Source organism: Nycticebus coucang, chromosome 20, assembly GCF_027406575.1.
Source record: "Nycticebus coucang isolate mNycCou1 chromosome 20, mNycCou1.pri, whole genome shotgun sequence".
Lineage (NCBI taxonomy): Eukaryota > Metazoa > Chordata > Mammalia > Primates > Lorisidae > Nycticebus > Nycticebus coucang.
The window spans coordinates 26,818,841-26,824,698 of record NC_069799.1 but is presented as its reverse complement, the minus strand read 5'-3'; the positions used below and the strand labels follow the sequence as shown (position 1 = coordinate 26,824,698).

Below are 5,858 nucleotides of genomic sequence, written 5' to 3'. Positions count from 1 at the left end.
TCCCTACAAATGTCCTAAGACCACATTAAAAGAAAATCAACTCAGTAATAAAAATGGACTCAGATGTTTTATTTCCTGACCTTAGAGGGGAAGATCAAAAGAGGTAGGGCATAGATTTTGTGCTGGACATTGTCTTCATATTGCTTATTTGAATAAAAATCTAGAAAAATCATCAACTAACTCAAGACATAAATAAAATGGGCAATGTGATAGGAGTGAGCTATGAGAGAAGAATTATAATTGGTTTTCTGGGTGACTGAACTGTATCAAAAAGAACAAAGAAACAAACAAACAAAACTGGAAAACATGACTTCCTGGAGGATAATATGGGAAGGAGAAAAAAATATCTGAAAAGGATAAATCTCTACAGCTTGCCCTGTTTCTAACCTGAGTGTTTTCACAATGGAGATGGCATCAGCTGAAATGGGCATGCCTGAGGGAGATGCAGGTAGAACGTGATGAATAACTTTTCCTAAATTGTTTGAAAATCCTATTTGATGTGCATATAACAATGTCAAACAGTGACATATGTAGCAGAGTGTCTCCATATTGGCATTATTGACATTGGCTCTAGATCACTATTCACTGTGGGAGGCTATCTTGTGCCATGTGGAACATTGAGCAGTGTCCTTAGCCTACATCACTAGATACCAGTAGACCACAATCATGCCCCACTTGTAACAACCAGAAATGTCCCCACAAGTTGTCAACTATCCCTTAGAGGGCAAAATCATCCCCCACCCTGGATGAAAAACACTGGTATACAGAAGGAAGCTCAGGGAGGAATTCCCTGCTGCAAATATAAATTTACATTCTCATTGAAGATACCTGACAGCTTTTTAAGGATATCTCTTACTCTCACAGGTTTTCTGCCTGCCTAGCGATCACAGCCAGCTTTCTGAGTCAGCTAAGCTCACTTACCAACAGCCTCCCACTTTCCACTTCTGCCTCAGGCTCAGCTCTGTGGTTCACCATTTCACATGAGAAATTGGACTCATTGCCTTCTTGCCTGTTGTTACCTTGAGAATTCCTATGAAATTTGAACTGATTTTTTGGCCACAAACTCCTGATTGCCCTTCAAGACTCACCTCACCTAGAAAAACTCTTTTGATGTCATCATCCTAGAACACTGTATTTTTCCTTGTAGGAACACAAACAGAAGGGCCCCTCTGCTGTTGTTATCTCTCTCCCACTAGACTGTGATCACCCAGAGCACATATCTTGGGCTTCATGTACTGTTTTCTGTATTCTTGATGCTCTGGTATATTGGATCTTACTGACCTGGGGAGACTGACCCTTGTAGGATTGACACATTCTTAGAGATAGGAAGCAACTCACCTTTCATATTTACACCAACCAGTCCAGAACCCATACTTTCAACCCTCCTTTAGCTGCCATTACACTACAGGTGGCAATAATCCTAGCCTATTTGTCACAGGGCCAGTTACCATACAACTAGAGACAGCCCAAAGCCTGCTTACACTACCTTCACTTTTCCATGAAAACCACCATAAAGATTTCTATCCATGCTTTCTCCTCACCAACTCTGTGGTTCCACTGGCCCTGGAGCTTCCCTGTGTGATCCTGCATGGAGTGGCAAGCCTCTTCCCCTTGGGCATTGTGAGTAACAGCCGGAGTTTTTCAATGGCACTCATACCCTCATCTGTTGGCCTCACCATAAATGACGAATATTACAGCATACTTTTAAAAACACCTCAGCACGCCCAGCCAGGATCAACCACAGAGGAGTATTAAGATATTTGTGTTGCAGCAATCGTCTGATTTCTTTTCTGAATGTATTTATGTTCATTTGTTCTTTACGAGGCTTTTGTTTCTAGTCCTTATATTAAATATTGTTATTGTTATTAAATTTTAAGCTTTTTTAATTTTGTGAAGACAAAAAATGGAAACCTAATAAACACATGTATATTTAAAAAAAAAATTGTGTTGACCCATGGCATTGTGTCCTCCTCACAGCTTCCCTGGAGCCCATCCCTGCTGGAGAGGAGACATTGTACAGTGGACTGGACAGGAGCATCATGAGGCACTGTCCTGCTTAGAGATACCCCTATCTGGCCTCACAAGTATCCATGATCTCTCTCCCTGGAAATGGTAGAGGCTAGAACCTCAGAGATTCCTTGAGTTTAGAAGCATTGGGATGGGCTGAGGCTTCCTCAGATTTGATTGTCACCATCTTGACTTCACTGGGGGAAGATCATTTTTGAAAGAAGTTGGTAGTAGAACCATAGCATCTTTTAGATCACTGGGTGGATCTAGCAGACAGGGAATATGATGAAGTATTCTTGGCTTCCTTGAATAGAGTCTGAAGGAAAAACCAATTATCCACCTTTGGAAACAATGAATATGCCATAGGCATTTGGCATGTGACAGGCAAAGTTTACACTACCTCTTAAAGTCATCACAGTAGTTGCCTGGGTTGAGAAGGAGCATTTGTCCATGAAGACATGTGAAAATAAAGAGATCACTGATGTTAAAAGGAAGCCACACACTTCCATTATTGGCCTAAGATAAGGAATTTGGAGGTCATGGGGGTGCTACACTTTTCCCTCCATTCATGATGGACAGTTAATTTTTCCACCATGAGTGAGCCTCCAAGAACTGAAGGGCATGTTAAACCACATATTGCTTCTCCCTGGACCACAGAGGTTCTGAATCAGTAGGTCTGTATGAGGTCCAAGCATTGTGTTTATTTTTTTCTAATTAATGTGACTTTTAAATAACATAAAATTAAACATTTTTAATTGTATGATTCAGTGGTATTTAGTACATTCACAACATTGTACAATCACCATCTCTCTCCTGTCCCAACATATTTTTGTCACTCAAGAAAACCCATATTAATTAAGCAATCACTCCCCGTTGGCCTATGCCTATAGCCCCAGGCAAGCACTAATCTTTCTCTCTCTATGAATTTGCCTATTTTATCTATTTCGTATAAATAGGACAATATAATATCTTTTGTATATGCCTTTCACCTGTTATAAAGTTTTTGAGATTCATCCATGCTGTGTTCTGGATCAGTACTTTACTCTCAAATAGTATGTTACTGTATGAGTGAATGACGATTTCTTTATGCACTCATCTAATGGTAGATACTTGGATTGTCCTCATTTTTTGGATATTTGCTTCTATGAATATGTATGTACTTGGATTTGTGTATCTGCTTTCAATTTGGAGGGATATATACTATACTCATATCTACATTTGTGAAAAGTTCCCAGCTGATGATAGTGTTGCTGGCCTGGGAACCACGCTCTGAAAAACACTACTCCTAAAGGTCTAGGGTGGACCAGGAAACCCCTTTTCTTTTCCTTCACTTGCTCCAGCCCCATTTCCTTATACTGAGCTGAGAGTCCAGGTGACCCGGTAGACACATGAAGGTCAGTACCTAAGGGATTTTATGTTCAAAATGGGCCATGAATTGTTGGATACAGAATAGCAGATGACAGTGAGAGCGTAAAGTCAGAGAGTACAGGAGTTAATGACAGTTGGGCAGAATTTATCATATATGCCATGTGTAAAGAGCAGAGCCCCTGGCTAGGAAACAGTACATGATTCAGCCTGGTGAGGACTTTGCCTATGACCAACAGGTACAGTGGTAAATCATCTCTGACTAGTTGGGCAGATTCTCATAGTGACAGAAGTAAAATCCTGCACAGATGGATAAGACATTTTTAGAGAATTTATCCTCTTCCTAGGGTCCCTGTGGGTTTTCTTCATTTCATGATTAGATGCTTCCTATTTATTTCAGATACCACTGAGATGCACTAGGATGTGCCCTACAGAATATAGACAGAGAATTTTCTTGGAGATCTAGGGAACCAGGAAATATCTGAGTGGAGAACTTGAGGTTCTCATGAAGAGAAACAGACCAGGAGTCCCAATACATGCAGATGTCAAGAAATTACCCTTTTCATTTCCCCTAAGCTCAAGAACTCTGAAAATAAGCTCTCTCACACTCTACCAAAACTGAACTATATGTCAGCTCACAGAGCAGGAACTGCTGTTCTCATGTTTGAGTCAACGGACTTAACCACTCTTTGTGTATGTTTATCTACTGATGAGAATCTACCTGCACCAATATTTACCACAATTAGTGAATCCATGAAACACTGTTTCTTGCATTCCTGGGCTCTACATGCTCTTGGTTTGTCCTGGGTGTTCTTTCTTTTTCTTTCTTTGCATTCTTATTTTCTCAACTTCTAATGTCTGCAGTGATCTAAAGATTATGTCCTCAGAGCACTCCACCACTAACTTAACTTCTATCTGAATCTCACACTTCTTCCCTAAGGTCAAGACTTATACAACCAAAGACTTATACAACCACAGACCTACTGGACATCTCATCTGATGTTCATCTCACATCTAAAATCATTACATGAAAGAAAAAAACTTCCCCACAGATGCTTCTCCACCAACATTTATTCTGTTCTCTGTGAAGGACTCATCCCTCTGTGATGGACATAGAGATGTACTTCCAAATCCCTTGCATGGCAAGATTTGTGTCTCTAGCTACAGATTGCACTGACAGCAGAGCACTCAAAACTTTGGCTTCAACCAGGAAGGGACACCTCCCTAAGGTCAAGCCTATAGTCCATGTCTGATCAAGAGAGACCCACAAGACCTGGATATTTCAGCCCAATTTAGTACAATATCGATGGGTCATTTCTGCTCCCAAGGGATGAATACCATCAAGTCTCCGATACAGTCCAACTTCTCTAAGGTGGACTGGATATTAATGTCCCCTGAAAATTCTAACATTTAAACTCTAATCCCAAATGTTATGGCATTTGGAGATGGTGATTTACGTCATGGCTGTGGAGCCCTCATGATGAGACAAGTGCCCTTATAAGAAGAGAGAAGAGACAGCTTGCTGCCTCTCTGTGCTGTTTGCCATGTAAGGATACTATGAGCAGGCAGCTGTCTACCATGGACGAATAGAGTCCTCACAGGAAAGGAATCCACCAGCTCCTTGATCTTGGACTTCCCAGTCTCCAACATCAAGAGAAATAAATACTACAGAGGGGCAGGGCTGCCAGGGGAGGAGGAAGATGGTGTCAGGGTTGAGGTATTTTCAAAAGAAATAATTCCAGATTAATGGATGAAATTTTAAAACAATAGCAGGAATTCTGGACCTAGATTGTTAAAAATACTCACCAGAGTTTGCAAATAGTAATGACAAAGATGATCAACTTTTAAGTTGCCATTCAGTAGTCAAGGTGCTGTCCACAAAGATGGAAAAACAGATATTGTGAGAGCTACTCAGGACTTTTGCCAATTAGTAGTCCAGCAGCAAAGAGACCCACAAATTTGGATGTGGCTATGTTAGACAATTGACTTAGTTCCCATGGTTTTTCTGATCCCAATTTAGTATTCAAGTTTGGTCCTGTGGACAGCACATTGGGCTATCTTCCCTGACACATTAGATTGACTGAGATTATCTTTGTCTTCCCACCTAAACATCAGTTATGAGAACTTTTTCTCTACCCTTCATAAGTATGCAGCCTGTGAACATCATGTGGGAAAATAATGGATCCTTTGTTATAAAATTTGATGTTGGGCTTTGGAGAAAAGGACCCAAGTGACTCTAATGTTTACAATGCTCCTGTGAAACCCTATTTACACCTAGTTCATAATCATAATTTAGCAACAAACACAAAAAGTGTCCTACTTGAATGTGTATGCATATGTGGTTGTATGGAAATGAACTTATAAATGGGGGAAGTATTGGAGAATGAAATATAAATATCTACAGTCTTGAGCAAACAGCATTGTTTTAGGAGCTGACATTTCATATTTAAAATCTTCAGCCCCAACTACTTGTCTGTTTCAGTGGG

At 40.4% G+C, this 5,858-nt stretch overlaps 1 pseudogene; it reads left to right on the top strand.

Annotated features, from left to right (window-relative positions):
- The first annotated feature begins 402 nt into the window (after nucleotides 1-402).
- On the top strand, nucleotides 403-5,551 carry LOC128572523 (dehydrodolichyl diphosphate synthase complex subunit NUS1-like; annotated as a pseudogene).
- Nucleotides 5,552-5,858: the final 307 nt, after the last annotated feature.